At 45.3% G+C, this 22,522-nt stretch overlaps 1 long non-coding RNA gene across 1 annotated transcript; it reads left to right on the plus strand.

The window, feature by feature from the left end:
- Positions 1-10: 10 nt before the first annotated feature.
- LOC140429618 (uncharacterized) lies at positions 11-19,361 on the plus strand. Its single transcript, XR_011949143.1, has 4 exons — positions 11-1,796; positions 2,567-2,844; positions 12,276-12,317; positions 18,611-19,361. It is a non-coding gene; the product is annotated as an uncharacterized lncRNA (long non-coding RNA).
- The last annotated feature ends 3,161 nt before the right edge of the window (positions 19,362-22,522 follow it).

Below are 22,522 nucleotides of genomic sequence, written 5' to 3' on the forward strand. Positions count from 1 at the left end.
TCCATCCCCGGACCGCCCAACGTTCCATCCCCGGACCGCCCAACGTTCCATCCCCGGCGTCCGCGGGACCATTGAATCCCCTCCCGGTTCCGTCGCCCGACTCTCTTCATGCTGTGATGCTACTTCTGCGCAGCCCCCTGCCAGCCTGCGGTTCCCAACAATGCGTCGGCAGATTAATTTGACTCAGCATCCCTCGACTTTCAGCCCAATTGCTTCACACCTTGCCACGTTTTTTTTTGTTTTGGACCGCAAACTCCAGCAGCAAAGTTTTGGAGCTGGCCCCGGAGCTTGCAAATATTTCTCAGTCGCTGCAGGCCCAAGTGGATTCCGGCTCCGCGCGCGCCAATCGGGTCGGATAGGGACTCGCTGTGCCTCAATATTTGGGTGCACATTTTCAGCCCATTCAAACACAGTGTAAATGCAGGAAACTTGTGTTGTCTGTATGTTTGGCATATGGACGAGCTATTCTCAGTAACTCGTTCGCATTTCGCTGGGTGCAAATGATAAGAGCAAATTCCAGTATAGCACCAGTGTTGGTGACACAATTTTCCTCAGAAAATCTGCACAATTTAGCTCTCAAACTGTTGCAGTAAAAATTACTTTGGGCCATAATGTTTTGGCGCCATCTGTTGATAACTTGTTGATATGTGCTGTCAGTTCCTGGAATGTCATCAGCTCCTCAGCACATTGAAAACAGAAGTAGGCAGCACCCTAAGGGAAGAACAAGTTGATTTCCATGGTGTCAGATCATGCAGTTGGCAGATCTTTACGCTCTGGGACATCATAGAGCAGAGCCTAGAGTATCTGAAGCCACTTGTTATCAACTTCATTAATTTCAAGATGGCTTTCAGTAGCAAACATGGCAGTCACTACTGTGCCAAAACTTGCATGGACTCCTTCAACATCATCAGGGCTAACAGCAAGGCTCTAGACTCCACATTCAATTTCCTCTTGGTTATTGATTTTGCAATGAGGGAAGCAATGGCGGGTTTAGACTTTGACATCCCACGGCAACACCATCAGTTGAGGGACCTGGATTTGCAGGTGACATCGCCTTACTGGCCGAAGAATCGCGCGCTCCAAAACATGACCATCAGTCAAGGGTAGCAATGTCAAGGTTGGTCAACACATGAGCAGCGAGAACACCAAGACCGTTACAGCAAGGCCCTCCCATCACCATCAAGCAAGAGAACATCGAGGATGTCAGCCACATCCCCCACATAGAAAGCAACATTTCTAGGGAGGGTGATGTAAAGATCGAGATGCACACAAGAATCAATAAAGCAGTATTGGTCTTTCAGGAGCGCCACATGGTCTCTGCATCTTAATACCACCAACATGGCCATGAAGCTGCAACTCTACATGTCCCAAGTAATACCAGCTGAGTGGGGCATGGAAGAGAACAGTTAAGGTGTAATGTAAGTTAGTAGTCTTTCACTAGCATTTCCTATGTATGATCCTGGGCATCATATGGAGAGACAGCATCACTAATGAAGGAGCGCTACAGAACTGGTCAGAAGTGCCTGTGGGACATTGTGACGGAGAGTCAACTGAAATTGGTAGGACACATATTTCGCCTTCCAACTTGCGTCTTGCCAGTGTGCAGTAGGATAGACACCACAAGATGGAAAAGGAAGATGGGACCAGCGATGAAGACCTGACAAAGCACATTTAAGGAGGATACTCAAGAGCAGGACACCACCCAGATTCGAGTGAAAGAGATTGCAATGGATCAGGGCCGGTGACGGAGTCTTGCTATCCATTGTCTCGCACAGGACCAGAGGAACTAAATCCAAGTAAGTCGGAGTTGATAACAGATAATCCGTCAAATACAAAACATAAAGAATATAAGGTACCATCTAAACTATCCAAAAGGTTTACTAATCAAGGAAAATTAACTGCACAAACCTATCTGCAGTTAATTTTCAACAGGTTTTGGAGCTTTATGTTTCTTGTTATTAGCGCTCTTTATCTGCAGTAAAGTGAAGAAGGGAGGGGGAGAGGGTACAAATGGGTACATGCAGTAACCATCAAGATTCTCTTCAACTGTCTCCCCCTCTCTCCACCTTGCCACTGTAGCCCAAGTCCAATCAGACCTCCTGATCTTTACATCACCCTCTTCACACCTCATCTTCCTTTTTTCTTTTTCTTTCCTACATTCTTGCCACCTCACTCATGTCTTCCACTACCATGTTGCAATGTTAACCAATCTTCTAATTGTGCCAATCCTGAAGACAGCACTTGGTCTTGCAAGCACAGAGGTTTAAAAAATTAGAAAATACATTTTCACAATAGCTGACTAAAATCAGCATACTAGATTATTAATAGATTTAGACTTTATACATTGGCAATTCAGTATGAATTTTCAATTTATATAAATATATTTATGATAGGAAATATTGAAATGTGGAAGTCATTCCTTAGATAGTCAAGAACTGTTTATGTCTTCAGGATTCACCGTTTGATCATGTTGCAGAAAGTTGCTAATAAGATACCACAAATTCAGCCAGTGGGTAGTGTTGATGCCCAGGAGGATGGTGACAATGCATTCACACATTTTTTGCAGGAGTTATGATGCTCAGCGTGACACTTAGGAGGAGCACCTGATACCCCCTGCCCACATCGTGAGGTATCAAATCTGGTCTTGTCTGTTGCTGGTTGGCCAACGCATGAACATTATCCTTGACAGGATGGGGGGAACAGCGAAAACAGCGCCGGAGGAGAGAGCCGGGAGATTTAAAAAGCGCGGGAGGAGAGAGCCGGGACAGCAAAAACAGCGCCGGAGGAGAGAGCCGGGAGATTTAAAAAGCGCAGGAGGAGAGAGCCGGGAGAGTGCTGGGAGAGGTGAGCGCACAAAAGGTGTGGCAGGAGTGCCTTTAGTCACGGAGTGCTGATTGGAACAGAGTGCATCTGAGTTTAGGTGAGTGACTGAGTGCTGATTGGATCAGAGTGCATCTGAGTTTAGGTGAGTGACTGAGTGCTGATTGGAACAGAGTGCATCTGAGTTTAGGTGAGTGACTGAGTGCTGATTGGAACAGAGCGCATCTGAGTTTAGGTGAGTGACTGAGTGCTGATTGGATCAGAGTGGATCTGAGTTTAGGTGAGTGACTGAGTGCTGATTGGAACAGAGCGCATCTGAGTTTAGGTGAGTGACTGAGTTCGGGTGAGTGGCGAGAGAGGGCTGTGTTCGGGTTTATCCTTGAGGTTCTATAAAGAAATTTTTACAAAAAAATATTTAAATTAATTAACTAGTTGAATATGGCTGGACAGGTGATGTGCTGTTGCTGTATGATGATGGAACTGGTGGATCCCATTGAGACCGTCAGTGACCACATCTGCAGCAAGTGTTGGCTGCTCGAGGAACTTCGGCTCAGAATTGATGAGCTGGAGACCGAGCTGCACACACTGCGGCACATCAGGGAGGGGGAACATTACCTGGACGCTTTGTTTCACGAGGCAGTCACACCCGGTAGAATAAGTACTGTTAATTCGGACAGTGGTCAGGGGCAGAGTGGTGTGACTGCAAGGGAGGCAGGTAGGGGGATCCTGAGTTTAGGAGTTGAGGAGCCTCAGCCCTTGACCTTGTCCAACAGGTATGAGGTACTTGCTCCCTGTGTGGATGAGGAAGAGGGCTGTAGGGAGGATGCATTGACTGACCGCTGCACCATGGTACAGGAAGCCATTCAAGAGGGGGAAGCAAAAAGACAAGTGGTAGTTGTTGGGGATTCTATAATTAGGGGGATTGATGGCATCCTTTGTAAGCCAGATCGAGAGTCCCGCATGGTATGTTGCCTGCCCGGTGCCAGGGTGAGGGACATCTCTGGTCGGCTTGAAAGGATTTTGGAGAGGGAGGGGGAGGATCCAGTTGTTGTGATCCACGTTGGGACTAACAACATAGGTAAGACTAGGAAAGAGGACCTGTTTGGGGATTATCAAACACTAGGGGCTAAATTAAAGAACAGGTCCTCCAGGGTTATAATCTCTGGATTACTACCCGAGCCACATGCCAATTGGCATAGGGTTGAGAAAATTAGAGAAGTTAACACGTGGCTAAAGGAGTGGTGCGGGAAAGAGGGATCCCATTTCATGGGGCATTGGCATCAGTACTGGGGCAGGAGGGACCTGTACCGTTGGGACGGTCTTCACCTGAACCATTCTGGGACCAGTGTTCTAGCGAATAGAATAAATAGGTTGGTCACAAGGACTTTAAACTAGCAAGTTGGGGGGAAGGGAAATGTAAAGCTATGGACAATATAATGGTTAATGGAGATCAAGGCAGCAGGTTACGTGACAGGTTATTATGTAGAGATATGGGTTCAAAGACAAGGAAAATTAGGAGAAAGGGTAAGAGAAATAATAAATTGCGAAAGGTTACTGATCAAGGTGTTAGGATTCATAACAAAGACATAAAAAACAGCATAAGTGTACTTTACCTGAATGCTCGTAGTATACAAAATAAGGTAAATGAGTTGATGGTGCAAATCATCGTGAATGACTATGATTTAGTGGCCATTACTGAAACATGGTTAAAAGATGGTCACGACTGGGAGTTAAATATCCAAGGGTATCAGACTATACGAAAGGATAGAATGGACGGTAAGGGCGGTGGTGTAGCTTTGTTGTTTCAGGATGGCATCCGGGCAATAGTAAGGGATGATATTGGTGCTATGGAGGACAAGGTTGAATCAGTTTGGGTGGAAATCAGGAATAGTAAGGCGAAAAGGTCACTGATAGGAGTAGTCTATAGGCCACCAAATAGTAACAGGATGGTAGGGCAGGCAATAAGCAAAGAAATGACGAATGCATGTAGAAATGGTACAGCGGTTATCATGGGAGATTTTAATCTGCATATCGATTGGTTTAACCAGGTTGGTAAAGGCAGCCTTGGGGAGGAGTTCATAGAATGTGCCCGGGATAATTTCCTGGAACAGTATGTAATGGAACCTACAAGGGAACAAGCGGTCCTAGATCTGGTCCTGTGTAATGAGGCAGGATTGATTAATGATCTCATAGTTCGGGATCCTCTTGGAAGGAGCGACCACAATATGGTGGAATTTAAAATACAGTTGGAGGATGACAAGGTAAAATCAAACACTAGTGTTTTGTGCTTAAACAAAGGCGATTACAATGGGATGAGAGACGAACTAGCTAAGGTAGACTGGGAGCAAAGACTTCATGGTGAAGCAGTTGAGGTCATGGTGAAGCAGTTGAGGAACAGTGGAGAACCTTCCGAGCGATCTTTCACAGTGTTCATACCGACAAAAAAGAAAGACGGTAGAAAGGGGAAAAATCGACCGTGGATATCTAAGGAGGTGAGGGAGAGTATCAAATTGAAGGAGAAAACATACAAAGTGCCAAAAACTAGTGGGAGACTAGAGGACTGGGAAGTCTTTAGGGGACAACAGAAAGCTACTAAAAATGCCATAAAGAAGAGTAAAGTAGACTATGAAAGTAAACTGACTCAGAACATAAAAGCAGATAGTAAAAGCTTCTACAAATATATAAGACAAAAAAGAGTGGCTAAGGTAAATATTGGTCCTTTGGAAGATGAGAAGGGAGATTTAATAATAGGAGACGGGGAAATGGCTGAGGAGCTGAACAGGTTTTTTGGGTCAGTCTTCACAGTGGTGGACACAAATAACATGCCAGTGACTGATGGAAATAAAGATATGATAGGTGAGGACCTTGAGATGATTGTAATCACTAAGGAGGCAGTATTGGCAAGCTAATTGGGCTAAAGGTGGACAAGTCTCCTGGCCCTGATGTGATGCATCCCAGAGTGTTAAAAGAGATGGCTAGGGAAATTGTAAATGCACTAGTGATAATTTATCAAAATTCTCTAGACTCTGGGGTGGTCCCAGAGGATTGGAAAGTAGCAAACGTGACACCACTGTTTAAAAAAGGAGGTCGTCAGAAAGCGGGTAATTATAGGCCGGTAAGCTTAACTTCGGTTGTAGGGAAAATGCTGGAATCTATCATTAAGGAGGAAATAGCGGGGCACCTGGAGGGAAATTGTCCCATTGGGCAGATGCAGCATGGGTTCACAAAGGGTAGGTCGTGTCTGACTAATTTGGTAGAATTTTTTGTGGACGTTACCAGTGCAGTAGATAATGGGGAGCCAATGGATGTGGTATATCTGGATTTCCAGAAAGCTTTTGACAAGGTGCCACACAAAAGGTTGCTGCATAAACTAAAGATGCATGGCATTGAGGGTAAAGTGGTAGCATGGGTAGAGGATTGGTTAACTAACAGAAAGCAGAGAGTGGGGATAAATGGGTGTTTCTCTGGTTGGCAACCTGTAACTAGTGGGGTCCCTCAAGGATCAGTGTTGGGCCCGCAGTTGGTCACAATTTACATAGACGATTTGGAGTTGGGGACCAAGTGCCATGTGTCAAAGTTTGCAGACGACACTAAGATGAGTGGTAAAGCAAAAAGTGCAGAGGATACCGGAAGTCTGCAGAAGGATTTGGATAGGTTAGGTGAATGGGCTAGGGTCTGGCAGATGGAATTCAATGTTGCCAAGTGTGAGGCTATCCATTTTGGGAGGAATAACAGCAGAATGTATTATTATTTAAACGGTAGGATGTTAAAACATGCTGCTGTGCAGAGGGACCTGGGTGTGCTGGTGCACGAATCGCAAAAAGTTGGTGTGCAGGTGCAACAGGTGATTAAGAAGGCTAATCGAGGAAAAGTGAGTTGTTTGTGGTGCATCCAGGGGAGCAGAGCAGAGAAATAGAGGACTTTCCGCTGAGGAAGGTAACGAGGGACTTTCGTTACTTGGGGATCCAGATAGCCAAGAATTGGGGTACATTGCATAGGTTAAATTTAACGCGATTGGTGGAACAAATGGAGGAGGACTTCAAGAGATGGGACATGGTATCCCTGTCACTGGCAGGGAGGGTGCAGGCGGTTAAAATGGTAGTCCTCCCGAGATTCCTCTTTGTGTTTCAGTGCCTCCCGGTGGTGATCACGAAGGCTTTTTTCAAAAGGATCGAAAAGAGTATCATGAGTTTTGTGTGGGCCGGGAAGACCCCGAGAGTGAGGAAGGGATTCTTACAGCGTAGTAGGGATATGGGGGGGGCTGGCACTACCGAGCCTAAGTGAGTACTACTGGGCCGCCAATATCTCAATGGTGAGTAAGTGGATGGGAGAAGAGGAGGGAGCGGCGTGGAAGAGATTGGAGAGGGCGTCCTGTAGGGGGACTAGCCTACAAGCTATGGTGACGGCCCCATTGCCGTTCTCACCGAAGAAATACACCACAAGCCCGGTGGTGGTGGCGACTTTGAAAATTTGGGGACAGTGGAGACGGCATAGGGGAAAGACGGGAGCCTTGGTGGGGTCCCCGATAAGAAATAACCATACGTTTGCCCCGGGGAGAATGGATGGGGGATTTGGAATATGGCAAAGAGCAGGAGTAACGCAACTGAAAGATCTGTTTGTGGATGGGAAGTTCGCAAGTCTGGGAGCGCTGACCGAGAAATATGGGTTGCCGCAAGGGAATGCATTCCGGTATATGCAACTGAGGGCTTTTGCGAGGCAACAGGTGAGGGAATTCCCGCAGCTCCCGACGCATGAGGTGCAGGACAGAGTGATCTCAAAGACATGGGTGGGGGACGGTAAGGTGTCAGATATATATAGGGAAATGAGGGACGAGGGGGAGATTATGGTAGATGAGCTGAAAGGGAAATGGGAAGAATAGCTGGGGGAGGAGATTGAGGAGGGGCTGTGGGCGGATGCCCTAAGTAGGGTAAACTCATCGTCCTCATGTGCCAGGCTAAGCCTGATTCAATTTAAGGTGTTACACAGGGCGCATATGACTGGAGCACGGCTCAGTAAATTTTTTGGGGTAGAGGATAGGTGTGCGAGATGCTCGAGAAGCCCAGCGAATCACACCCACATGTTCTGGTCATGTCCGGCACTACAGGGGTTCTGGGTGGGGGTGACAAAGGTGCTTTCGAAAGTAGTGGGGGTCCAGGTCGAACCAAGCTGGGGGTTGGCTATATTTGGGGTTGCACAAGAGCCGGGAGTGCAGGAGGCGAGAGAGGCCGATGTTTTGGCCTTTGCGTCCCTAGTAGCCCGGCGCAGGATACTGTTGATGTGGAAGGAAGCCAAGCCCCCGGGGGTGGAGACCTGGATAAATGACATGGCAGGGTTTATAAAGCTGGAACGGATTAAGTTCGTCCTAAGGGGATCGGCTCAAGGGTTCACCAGGCGGTGGCAACCGTTCGTCGAATACCTCACAGAAAGATAGAGGGAATGGAAAAGAAGAAGGCAGCAGCAGCAGCCCGGGGGGGAGGGGGGGGGGAGATGAACCAGAAGGACTCTCAGGGTTGTTAATATATATGTACAATATGTATAGGTCGATGCTATAAATTTGTATATTGGACTGTTAAATCATATTTTTGGAGAGTGTTTATCTGAGACAAGGCAGTTGCCATTTAGTTTTCGTTTTTGTTATATATTATTTATTCTTTGTTTATAAAACAGGTCATTGTTACTTATACTGTTATATTATTGTGTAAAGGATACACAATGTACTGTGATGGTTGACCAAAAATTTTCAATAAAATATTTTTTTTAAAAAAGAAGGCTAATTGAGTTTTGTCTTTCATTGCTAGAGGGATGGAGTTCAAGACTAGTGAGGTTATGCTGCAATTGTATAGGGTGTTGGTGAGGCCGCATCTGGAGTATTGTGTTCAGTTTTGATCTCCTTACCTGAGAAAGGACATATTGGCACTGGAGGGAGTGCAGAGGAGATTCACTAGGTTGATCCCAGAGTTGAGGGGATTAGATTATGACGAGAGGTTGAGTAGACTGGGACTGTACTCATTGGAGTTTAGAAGGATGCGGGGGGGATCTTATTGAGACATATAAAATTATGAAGGGAATAGATAGGATAGATGCGGGCAGGTTGTTTCCACTGGTCGGGGAAAGCAGAACTAGGGGGCATAGCCTCAAAATAAGGGGAGGTAGATTTAGGACGGAGTGTAGGAGGAACTTCTTCACCCAAAGGGTTGTGAATCTCTGGAATTCCTTGCCCGGTGAAGCAGTTGAGGCTCCTTCTTTAAACGTTTTTAAGAAAAAGATAGATGCCTTTCTAAAGAATAAAGGGATTTGGGGATATGGTGTACGGGCCGGAGAGTGGAGCTGATCAGCCATGATCTCATTAAATGGCGGAGCAGGCTCGAGGGGCCAGATGGCCTACTCCTGTTCCTAGTTCTTATGTTCTTATGTTGGGAAGTCTGATCTCTTTGCGGTTGAAGTCACTCTAATAGAGCAACTTGGCAATGTTAAGTTCAGAGGTAAGTCTTTCATTTTTATATGGGTAGTGTTTGAGATTTGGAGTGTTTTTAATATTGTACAACTATTAAAGAGATGGGAGAGGGATAAACTTGAAAACTGCAGGCCAATCACCCAAATATAGGTGGTTGGAAAGTTATTGGAAACCATTATCAGGGATAAAATAAACTTTTATTTGGAAAGGCATTGGTTAATCAAGGAGAGTCAGCATGGATTTGTTAAAGACAAATCATGTCATTCTTTGATGGGGTGATAGATAAGACAAAGATAGTGCAGTAAATGTATATATGGACTTAGAAGATAACATCAAAAGAAGTGGCACACAAGCTTGTTGAGAAAATAGGAACCCTTGGAATTAAGGTAAAAGAGGCAGAATGGGTACAAAATTGGCTCTGCGACAGGGAGCAAAGGACGTTGACGGATTGATGTTTTTCAGACAGGGAAGGGATGTTTAGTAGTGTTCCCCAAAGGTCAGATTTTGGTCCTTTCTATTTTTGATATTTATAAATGACTAAACTCGGGTGGCACGGTGGTGCAGTGGTTAGCACTGCTGCCTCACGGCGCCGAGGACCTGGGTTTGATCCCGGCCCCAAGTCACTGTCCGTGTGGAGTTTGCACATTTTCCCCTTGTCTGCGTGAGTCTCACCCCCACAAACCCAAAGATGTGCAGGATAGGTGGATTGGCCATGCTAAATTGCCCCTTCATTGGGAAAAAAGAATTGGGTACTCTAAATTTTTTTTAAAATAACAAAAACGAAATGACTAAACTCGGGTGCAGATGATACAAAATTGGCAAACCTGTAGCTAGTAATGCAGATAGTTATAGATTTTAGGATGACTTAGACTGCTGAAATGGACAGAGGCATGGTTAACGCGGAGAAGTGTGAATTTATGCACTATGGGAGGATGAATATAGAAGGAGAGTATACTCTAAATAGCAGAGTTCTGAAAAGCAGAGGTGAGCCAAGATATATAATCTTAAAGCTGGCAGGTCAATTTGATTGGTGGTTAAAAAAGCAAATGGGTCATTTTGGCTTATAAATAGTGGGACAGGATATAAAAGCAAAGATTATGTTCGCACGTTATAAGTCTTTGGCTATAGGCCTCAGCTGATGTATTGTGCACAATTTACAACAACCAAACTCCAGGAGAGATGTCAGGATGTGGAAGCGCTACCTTGAAATGTGGTGGAAACAGATTTCATAAATAATTTTAAAAGACAGTTGGACAGGTACTTGACAATTATGACCTTAAGAGAGTTCAGAGCCAAAAACCAGGATGTGAGACTAAGCACAACTGCCCATTCAAAGACCCAACTCAAGGCTGAATGGCCTCCTATCTCTATACAGATTAATCTCCAGTCTACACTTTAGAAAGGTTATCATTATTTTCCATGGTATTAATGTTAGACTAATTAATGGGCCTTTATCCTGGTAGGTTTTATAGTACTTTTGTATTCCGCATAGGAGAAAAAAATTGAGATTTTAATTGATGCAGTATTTGATATGTTTCTCCATGTTGATGTTGAAAATATTCCACAGAAAACCAAAATAATTGGGGCAGTAAGAGACTTCATCTAACAGATATCCTAAATACTCAAGTATCTTATTTTTTTTTGCAAGTATATATCCCCAGGTTTGAAATGGCCATCGTATTTGAAATATTTCTGAGACCATTTTGACCATTCATTCCATAGAACTCTATTGTGTCAATACTAATACATGTGAGTAATTGAAATTATTGACAATTAGATTATTTATTCTAATTGTGATCAGTAATTTATGCTCACAATAAAAGCACTCTTCCATATTTGATTGGATTTCTACAGAGCCAATTCATTTTCTATTCGGCTATTAAGTATAAAATTGGATTGGATTTGTTTATTGTCACGTGTGCCGAGGTACAGTGAGAAATATTGTTCTGCGTACAATCCAGACAGTTCATTCCATACATGAAAAAAAACATAGGGCCTGCGTAAATGCACAATGTAAATACATAGACACAGGCATCGGGTGAAACATACAGGGGTGCAGTACTACTCAGTAGAGAAGATTTGTAAAGAGATCAAATCAGTCCATAAGAGGGTAATTTAGGAGTCTGGTAACAGCGGGGAAGAAGCTGTTTTTGAATCTGTTAGTGCGTGTTCTCGGACTTTTGTATCTCCTGCCCGATGGAAGAAGTTGGAAGAGCGGATAAGCCGGATGGGAGGGGTCTTTGATTATGCTGCCCGCTTCCCCAAGGCAGTGGGAGGTGTAGACATAGTCAATGGATGGGAGGCAGTGTTCACGACTCTCTGTAGTTTCTTACCGTCTTGGGCCGAGCAGTTGCCATACCAGGCTGTGATGCAGCCAGATAGGATGTTTTCTATGGTGCATCTGTAAAAGTTGGTAAGAGTCAATTCGGACATGCCAAATTTCCTTAGTTTGCTGAGAAAGTATAGGTGCTGTTGTACTTTCTTGGTCATAGCGTTGATGTGAGTGGACCAGAACAGATTTTTGGTGATGTGCACACCTGGGAATTTGAAGCTGTCAACCATCTCCACCTCGGCACCATTGATGCAGACAGGGATGTGTACGATACTGTGCTCATAGTTTGATCCAAATGTGATCATCTCAATGGCAGAAACCATAACAACAATTTCTGTTGTAAAAGGAGGGTTGGGGTGAAATTATTTCAGTGCAGAAAGACATCCTCTTAAATCACATGGCCAGAACCCGTTGTGAACACGCTGGAAAATTTAGTGGACCAACAAAAATTCCATTGACATTTGGTGGAAAATTCCAGCCATATAGCTAAGGCAGAGTAAAGGGCACTTTGTACTTTAACTGGTCATTTGGAAAAGCTTGTAATGACAGTGTATGCCCAAGTGAGAAAAATAATCATTTTCTCAGTATTTGTTTCTTTTATCAATGTCAGTAGAATCACCCATCAAGTTTTGTAAAATAAAAACAGAATATTCTTTTAATACTTCACAGGTCCGGCGGCATCTGTGGGGAGAGAAACAAAGTTTCTTTTCGGTAAGTTTTGTAAAGTTTTTGAATCTGACCCAAAAGTGGTCCGACAGCATAAGTTATCTTAAAGAGCCTGACAAAGTCAGGCACATTGAGTTTTCACTCAGAATCCAGGACACTCCAATTCACAGTCATTCCTCGGTCAGGTGGAATATCTATCTGCACCAAGCTTGCCCGCCCCGTAGCTCCATCAACTTCAATAGAAAGTAAAGTCAGGCTGCATATAAAACAGGCTTGCTGATCTGATTGTGTTCGTCTCTTGCTGGATGAGTTGGTAAAAATGACCCCACCTTAACCTCAGAAATACTAACCAGTAATCCGTTTCCCTAGTGTTAAGACCACGGAGGAGACCAATAACTTTTAACATTGAGTTAATAGCTGAAAAGTATAAAAATATTTTACATTTTAAGATTTTTACTGTAACAAATGACTAAAACAGTATCCACTAAATACTATTTTTTATAGACAACTTATACTTTAAACAAGGAATGTTACTCTTTTATACTTATCACACAACTCTGGCTCTCACACAAAATAACCCACATTCCCATCCAGTTTCCAATGGGTTCCCATTTTCCCATTTGTCAAGTAGTAACTACGAGTGACCATGTCCAGGAGCTTCCCTCAGTTTTCAGCGAATTTCCCAAATTCACTACCAGCACTATAGCCCACTCCAATGATTCTGCTTCCCTTCTGACCATGACAGGATTAATTTCCTGGATCCCTTAGATGGGAGCAGAGTTCATCTCCCTCCCGTATCTGGTTTTAATAGTTACAAAGAACCTGCAGCCTTCTCTTTGCTGACCATACCAATATTCCCCCCCCCCCCCCTTCCCTTTCTCTCTGAATGTCGGCATGGAGCCAGCAGACCTGTTTATTGTTAACATAGCTGTCCTTCCTTTTCTTCCCAGGTTTGAGAACTTTGCATCTTGCTCAGTATGTCCCTTGACTAAGCCAGGCCTGTTGTCAGGCAGAATTCGGAAAAATCACATCACCACCTTTATTTTAACCTATCATAACATTCTATACACTTTAACAACCAACTTACGACATACAGTACAAGCAAAAAATTTCCCTTCCCCCATTTTTCATTAAACAGCCCATCTTGGCAGTATCATGATAGTTTAACCTGTATCAACCAAATTTAAAGACCCTTCTATGGTGATTCTTAAAGTCCTTCCTTTCATATGATTGAGAATTGGCTTCATTGTCAGTAGCTCTTTATAATAAGAATTTTTATTGTCACAAGTAGGCTTACATTAACACTGCATGAAAGGGCAGCACGGTGGCGCAGTGGGTTAGCACTGCAGCCTCACGGCGCTGAGGTCCCAGGTTCGATCCCGGCTCTAGGCCACTGTCCGTGTGGAGTTTGCACATTCTCCCCGTGTTTGCGTGGGTTTCGCCCCCACAACCCAAAAATGTGCAAGCTAGGTAGATTGGCCACGCTAAATTGCCCCTTAATTGGAAAAAATGAATTGGATATTCTAAAATTTAAAAAAACAATACTGCAATGAAGTTACTGTGAAAAGCCCCTAGTCGCCACTGTCCAGCGCCTGTCCGGCTACACAGGGAGAATTTAGAATGTTCTATTCACCCAACAGCACGTCTTTCGGGACTTGTGGGAGGAAACCAGAGCACCTGGAGGAAACCCACGCAGACACGGGGAGAACGTGTAGACTCCGCACAGACAGTGACCCAAGCTGGGAATTGAACCTGAGACCCTGGCGCTGTGAAGCATTAGTGCTAACCACTGTGCTACTGTGCCACCCATATGTGCTACTGTGCCTTTCCCTTGATGATTAAAGTTCATGTTGTTTTGTCCTCAGTTATAAGATGCCCAATTGCTTCAGTCTGGGAAACTATGTCAAGAACAATATTGCTGGTGTCTGATAGTCTCTCTGGCTTTTGAATCCCAGCAAGTGTAAATTGTGGATTCAGAAGAAATTCCCTGTCATAATGCCTCTGGATTCAGTATTTCCTTTTGGTTTCTGTAGAAGGGAATTTTTATAAACTGCAGGAAGTCTTACAAAAGATTAATGACCCTTGGGCTATTAAAACACCTGATAGTGTCCAGACGAGAGAATATAATGACCCATTGCACGGCTTGGTATGCTCGTGAGGATGAGCACACATAAATTTACAAACACAATGTCACTTAGGGATGCAGACCTCATTGCATATCACTCCTTTTCATTTTTCGGTGTTGTGGGATCAGGAATGTTAGTACAGTTGACCCATAGTCAGAGGGACCTTTTTAGGATGGGTTTAACATTGGCAGTAAGACATCCCGCTAAGGCAAAGCAAATAGGAGAAGTGATCAAAGAGGCCAAAGGAAAAAAGTAATACATGGGATTTATATTGAAATGGACGGACAAAATTGCCTGATTGAATTTTATGGCAAACAGGAGGGCAAAGTGACCTGGAAAGAGGAGCAATGGCCTGCTACATTTGAAAGACAACAACCTCCCCGAGAGAGCCAGCATTTACTCACTTCAATCCTGGCCTAGGCACTGGCACATCTATGGGCCCAACATTAAAATCATGTTGGAAAAGTACATTCTGCCCCAGCACATTGGGTGCAGTTACAGAAGTATGTTGCCCTGTCCTGCTTAAAACTATACAGGTTGGCACCGGAAGCAGAAAAAGGGATAGAGGGAATGATCAATGCATATTATAGCAAGGGGTGCTGAAGAGAACACAAAGCCCCTGTAACACCCCTATACTCCCCATTCCAAAAGTAGGAAGACCCAACGAGTGGTGGTTTGTGCAAGATCTTAGAGCCATCAATAAAATTGTTATCACTATTGCTCCATTGGTGCCGGACACAAATGTCATTTTGTCTTCTATACCACCAACAACGGATACTTTCTCAGCCTTTTTCTCCATACCATTGCACCCAGAAAGTCAATATCTATTTGCCTTTACATATCGGAATCAACAGTATTAAAAAAAGACTTGGATGAGTGCCAGTTGTCATCCAGCTCAACGCTGTTACAATATGCGGACAATTTATTATTGGCCTCAAAGGGGGGTCTAACTTGCTGACAGGATACCCTTTTGTTATTGTCATACCTGGCAGAAAGGACATAGGGTCTCAATGGACAAGCTGCAATTCTGTCAGGAAACAGTTCAGTATTTGGGATTTCAACTGCAGCAAGGACAGCGGAGGCTTGGGTCTGAAAGAATACAGGCTGTAGCAAGGGTTCCAACTCCACGTACGAAAAAGGAAATCCTCACCTTCCTCAGCACAATGGGCAATTGCAGGCAGTGGATACCGGACTACAGAGAGATGGACGCAGTACTGCGCAAGGCTACCTGACAGGATGCCCCTTCAGTTGTTACCTGGATCCCAGAGAGGGAGCAAGCATTTCATAATTTGAAACAAGCCATGATTAGCGCCCCTGCCTTGGGACTTCCTAATTTCAGCAAGCTCTTTACTCTTTCTGTGAATGAAGCAGGGGGATTTGCAACAGGGGTCCTGGTGCAAGAGCATTGAGGAGGGAAAAGACCCCTTGCCTATTACTCGGTGGCCTGTGGTAAAGGGTATGCCAAATTGCTTAAGAGCAGTAGCAGCCACAGCGGCCATAGTAGAAAAAAATCAGTTTTGCTACTGCTTAATTCATCCGCAACGTAGCATTTTACTGCGGCTCGACACATTGGGTACGAAGTAATCCTCTCTAAAACCAACTTTACCTACAAGCGAGCGCCAGCTGTCAACCCTGAAACACTCTTGCCCACGCCCTCGGAAGAAGAACATCTGTTTCAACATGACTGTGTACAATTGGTTGAAGCCACCACAACCCCTCACCTTGATTTTGGAGCCACCCACTCAAAAATCCAGACATCATCTTTTTCACTGATGGGTTAGCAAACCAACCAAATGGTACGACCCTCCTCGCTGGCTATGCAATAGTAACTCCATTCGAGATAGTGGAAGCTTTTGCTCTGCCTTCTGGAACGTCTGCCCAAGCGGCTGAGTTATTCGGGCTTACTAGAGCATGTATTCTAGCTAAAAGTAAGACAGTCAATATTTATACTGATTCTCAATACGCTTTTGGGGTGGTACACGATTTTGGCCAATTATGGAAAAACAGGGGTTTCATAACTTCCTCCGGCCAACCAATTAAACATGCTGAATTGGTTTTAAATTTACTAGATGCTGTTGAGCTGCCCAGCAAGATATCCGTTTTAAAGTGTGAAGCGCATACTACCGCAGCCGATGAAGTCACATGCGGCAATAGATTTGCTGATAAAATAGCAAATGAATTGTTTCTCAAACAGCAGTCACAACTGCAAGCGACTGCAGTTGAACTTCCATCCACCATAACAGAACCAAAGTTAAAACAGGCACAGGAGCAAGCCTCTCTACAGGAGCATCTCTCTTGGCTAATAGCAGGCTAATATCAAGACAATTTTGATAGGTGGATAAGGGCTTTGAAAATAGACCAAACGTATGAAGCTCTCAGAGAAATTGTACTTTTGGAGGAGTTTAAAAATTCAATTCCTGATGTAGTGAGAATTCATGTAGAAGAGCAGAGGGTTAAAACTGTGAGATTAGCAGCAGAAATGGCAGATGATTATGAATTAGTTCATAAATCAAAGTTTGGTTTCCGACATCAGTTTCAGCCTGTGAGGGATAGAAACTGGGGACATGAGAAATACTCAAGTGGTAAAGGTAAAGGTGATCTGATGGGAGATAATAAGGAGAGTGTACCTCAGATTTTAAAAAGAAATCCAGGAGGGTGGGAAAAAAAAGAAAAGTTTCAAATGTTTTCACTGTAATAAACTAGGCCATGTTTATCTTGGGTAATGATATAGCTGGCTCACAGGTGGGAGTGATGCCTACTGTGGTTGATAAGCCAGTGGAAAATTAGACAACCCAAGTGTTGAAGGACGAATATCCCGTGATTGGGATACCAATGGGTATTAACAGTGACAGGGGAACTCATTTTACTAGCAAATTGACCAAAGCCCTAACAGAAGCCATGGGATTTGATTGGAAATTGCAAATACCATATCAGCCACAATCCTCAGGAATGGTGGAAAGGGCGGATGGAATAATTAAAACTGCAGTTACAAAAGTGTGTCAACAAAATGGGCTGCTATGGCCAGGTGCCATACCCATAGTAATGTATACCCTGAGAAATCAGAAAAATCGCGATACAGGCTTAACCCCGTATGAGATATTAATGGGACGTCCCATGAAGCTGGAACAAAACCCCCAATGACCCCAGCGGCAGTTGCCTTAATATGGACAGATGAGGCATCACTCAAATATGCCCAGGCTATGTGCGAGACCGCTGGAAAAATAAATGCAAAGGTGCGACAGGCTCAGATGCATCCAAAAGAGGGAAATACACACCCCTTTAAAGCTGGAGATGTAGCCATCTGGGATGGCCACTTCCCAATTACAAAATGGACACTTTGCAAAGATTGCAGGTAAAATGGACAATACTAAGAAAGCAAGCAGATGCAAGGTTTGTCTGTTGATTGGAGCCATAGCTCCCAGACAAGACCGATACTGCAAACCATTTCCATGCTAATGAGCCATCCCCGGGAACAAAAGGTAACATTTAAGTAAACAATACCAAGACAGACACCCCGGCGCCATAGGAGACCAGAACAAAGCAGGCCAACGGCCACCTAGGACACGCCCAGCAATCAGGGCACCCACCCCTCTGTTGGAGGAAATCGATGAGAACGATTGGGAAATGGCCCGATTAATTGGGGCCAAGTTCAAGGCACGCCCAAAAGCGCGCAAAGCCCCTTTTGGGTATAAGAAGAATCTCCCAAGAGAGAATCGCTCTCTTGCGACCCCGGCTCTCACCGAGGAGAGACCTGCCCAACAGCAACATCAGAACAAGTAAGTCCAAGGTCAACGCACGCTACGAGACAGACGCTCCTAGCTGTTATTCTGTACCAACTCGACCCCAGCAGCCTCAGAACCGAACAACGGCCATTGTTCCTCTGACTGAGTGGGCGCCTGAAGCTAAGTATAGGCTTTTAGCAGTAGTGATAGTTTAGTTTGTAGAGTTTTATGCATGAGTACATTTGACTGTGTGTAAATAAATGAGCATTGAGTTTGAACTTACGAACAGGTGTATCGAGTCTTTGATCAGTATTCGGCTTTGAACCTTGTGGCAGTATCGAAAGTACCTGGCGACTCCAGAGCAAACATAATTAGAATTAAGGAAGGCGACCATATTGGCCACCATCTTCAGAGCCAAATTAAGAGAAACAATTAGCAACAGAGATCAAGTATATGTGAATGCACTAAACAAAGATTCTTTTTCTCCTAGGTGGGAAGGACCCTACCAAGTGCTGCTAACAACCCGAACAGCTGTTAAAGTAAAAGAAAAGCCAGATGGGATCCACGCAACTAGTATAAACTACATCATATGGAACTTTGAGAGTACTAGTGAAACGCTGACCTGAAGAGAATGACGGCGCTACTGTTCTTATATATTATCATATTCGTCCAACATCATGTAGAAGGTAATCTGCATACTAATACCTTAATATACATGTCTCACTCATACGCAGAGAGGGTAAATAAATTTAGTTGTTGGGTTTATACACAAATTCCCAGATGCTTGGGGGAGGGCATCCCTGTGCGACCCATCCCAGTCACCAGTAACGAGATAGCAGAGTGGGCCCTGCAACGGAATAATACAGGGCATGGGGAAGATACACAGTATATGTTAAATTGGAGATTAGCTGGATATGATATGAATAGGTTTGAGGAATGGTGGGGGCCTAGGTTTAATGTTTCACGTCAACCGCCCTGGTTGATCCTTCCCAATTATACTGGAGTCCCAAAAGAAAGTATATGCTTTAACAATCATAAAACATATAGGACCCACTCAGTAGGCACGAGTCAGTGTGATCAGACCTTGAATTGGCAACCCCCTATGTTCCACCTTACAGCTAAAGGACTATTCATCTTTGATTGGTCAGGAGTTGAAAATCAAACTAGTGGAGGCTCCTGGGAAGGGGATCCGATTAGACTAATGATGACTGATATATAGTCAAGCAGCTGATTAAAATAATACAGGGTATTTAAGGCAGCTAATCCGCCAATAAAGTCCCTTCTACAATTCCCTGTGGCCACACCAGAAAATTGGGAAGGCTCCTGCTATTTGGGATACGTAGTCCCTGATGTGCATCACATTCGGCAATTGCAGGACCATCCCCATCACAGGACGACACAAAGTATGGCATGGGTACAAATGCTGGGAATAATGCTACCACCATTAGGAATAGCCACTAATGCATACGAACTACGAGACATCCTTGAGCAGGTAGTGACACTGCGGAGGCTGTTAACCAGATAGAAACTGAGATGGTTGCTATAAGAGCGGTTGCCCTACAGAATAGGATGGCTCTTGATTTCTTGTTAGCTGAAAAGGGAGGTACTTGTGCCTCAGTGACTGCTGCACGTACATCCCTGATAATTCAGAGAAAATTGATAACCTGGTGGAAATTGATAACCTGGTGTATCACATTCGTACGATTGCATGAGGATGGGGGATGGAACTTTGGCTTTGGGTGGTTGGGAACATTAGGACAGAGGATTGTGATTTGGATTATAATCGTTGTAAACCTGATTGTCGTATGGTTACTGTTTAAATGTTGCTTGGGATGTTGTCAGGGCATGGGGGCGCGTATGTCAGCGTTGCCTCCACGGTCCCAGCCACTTAACAATCAGGTATCTATCATACGTCCATTCCCCTTACATTATAACCCACCCTTTGCTGCTGAGGACACTGTAATGTACTAACAATGTGTTGATCATAAGATCAACAAGGAGGGAATTGTAGAAGGGACTTTATTGGCGGATTAGCTGCCTTAAATACCCTGTATTATTTTAATCAGCTGCTTGACTATATTTCATGGAAATAGGCACTTGGCGAAGCATGATGGATATATAGCCTTATTTTCAGTCAAAAAGATCGAAGTTCTGTATGAAACAGTCAGAAGGTCATACCATGTAAACAGGCGTACAGCTGCACATTGTTTTGCTGACAGCAGACAATTATTATTTTTCTTAGGTGAGAAACTCAAGGCCTGTTATTAAACTTTGCTCACTTTTCTGCCTTGGCTAATCTCAAGAATGCCTCTCTGTCCTAGATATTGCTAACGATATTACAGAAATTACTCACCTTACCTTTGTAAAGCAGGGACATTTGTAAGACTGCCGTCATTCTAATTCCCTCAACGAACTTCGTATTTAAATAAAGGACTTTTTGCGAAAACCCGAGTGGTGACTTTTTTTTCTTCAACAGTTTCCTTTAGAATCAATCTAAGAACCACTTGGCTCAAACTGAAATGTTGATCTCCATTTTCTTTCATGACTGTATGCCCTTAAATATCCAAATTTGAAAGACACGTCTCAGCTAAGGAACCATCCAAGTCATCTTCCTCCTGTTTTAATGTGGATTATGGTTCTCCTACGCTGCCTTAAGAATTTTGTTGAGAGACTTCCGGTTGCGGCGATGCGGAGCTAAGCAGCACTTTTCGGCAGCTCCTGCTATAATGGACTTTTGGGCTCTCCGGAGGAGCCCCAACGGAAATGTTTTGATTGAATCGCATGTAGGAAGGTGAAGTAAGGTCCCCCCTTACGTCGTTTGGCAGGGATTAGCGGTGGAGCGACGGAGAAAGAAGCTTTGGAGCAGCAACAAAAACAAGGGGGGAAAACCAAGATGGCGGAGGACGGAGATCGAGCAGCATGGGGGCCGGACCAGCAGGAGTTCCTCAGGCGCTGCGTGGAGGAGCTTAAAAAGGAGGTGCTGGCACCAATGCTGTTGGCGATCGAGGGGCTGAAGGAGCCCCAGAAGGCCCAGGCGGTGGAGCTCCGTGAGGTGAGGGATAAAACTAATGAGGACGAGATCCTGGGCCTGGCGGTAAAGATGGAGGCGCACGAGGCGGTGCACAAGAGATGGGCTGAGAGACTCGAGGTCCTGGAGAACAGGTCAAGGAGAAAGAATCTCCGGATTCTGGGTCTCCCCGAAGGAGTGGAGGAGACTGATGCCGGGGCGTATGTGAGCACGATGCTCCATTCGCTGATGGGTCCGGAGGTCTCTCCGAGCCCCCTGGAGCTAGAAGGGACTCACCAGGTCCTGGCGAGGAGACCCAAGGCTGGCGAGCCGCCAAGGGCGATAGTGGCGAGGTTCCATCGCTTCGCGGACAAAGAGAGTGTCCTGAGATGGGTCAAGAAGGTGCGGAGCAGTAGATGGGAGTCTACCAGGACTGGAGTGCAGAGGTGGCAAAGTGGAGAGCAGGCTTCAACCGGGCCAAGGCGGTGCTGCATAAAAAAAGAGTGAGATTCGGAATGTTGCAGCCTGCGCGTCTGTGGGTCACTTATCAGGACCGACACCACTATTTCGAAACGGCAGAAGAGGCTTGGACCTTTATCCAAACCGAAAAATTGGACTCGAACTGAGGGGCTGTGGTTGTGGGGGAGATGTTGTCTGTATACAGGGTTGTAAATATGGGTAAAGAATGTTTCACGGGTGGGATGATGGAGGGGATGGGGGAAGAGTTCTTTTTTCTTTTGATGAGATAGTGGGGAATGTGGGCGTCGGTGCTGGAGGGAGGTGAGACTCGGGGATGGGGGAACTGGGATAAGGCCGCAACAGGAGCTGCGCCACAGGGGGCGGGGCTGGCTCAGGAAAGCGCGGGCTTTTTCCCGCGCTAGGGAGGCGGGGGATGGAGGAACATAAGGAGGAGGAGAGATTCCCACACGGGGAGATCAACGGGAAGGCAGGGGAAGCCGGGGTCAGCAGAAGTCAGCTGACTCACGGAAGTAGTATGGGGGAGCAAAAGAGCTAGATGCGGATCTAGCGGGGAGGGGGGGAGGGAAGGTGGGATAATAGGGTTGCTGCTGCACTGGCCGAGGGGGAACTGAAAATGGAAGAGGTGGTCGGGGCGGGGGTTCCCCGTCTGGGGGACGGGAGGGTGCGGGAGACGCGGGCACGGGACTGGCCTAAGATAGGTGATGGCTAGTCGCGGGGGGGGGGTGGGGTAGGGTAGGGGGGGGTAGGGGTGGTGGGTAGGCCCCCCCAATCCGGCTGATCACGTGGAATGTGAGAGGCCTAAATGGGCCGGTTATGAGGGCCCGAGTGGACTTCCGGGTGCGGCTATGCAGAGCTTGGTCGCATATTCGGTAGCTCCTGCTTGGAACGGACTTTTGGGCTCGTTACAGGGCCCCC

The sequence above is a fragment of the Scyliorhinus torazame genome, chromosome 9 (genome assembly GCF_047496885.1).
Source record: "Scyliorhinus torazame isolate Kashiwa2021f chromosome 9, sScyTor2.1, whole genome shotgun sequence".
Lineage (NCBI taxonomy): Eukaryota > Metazoa > Chordata > Chondrichthyes > Carcharhiniformes > Scyliorhinidae > Scyliorhinus > Scyliorhinus torazame.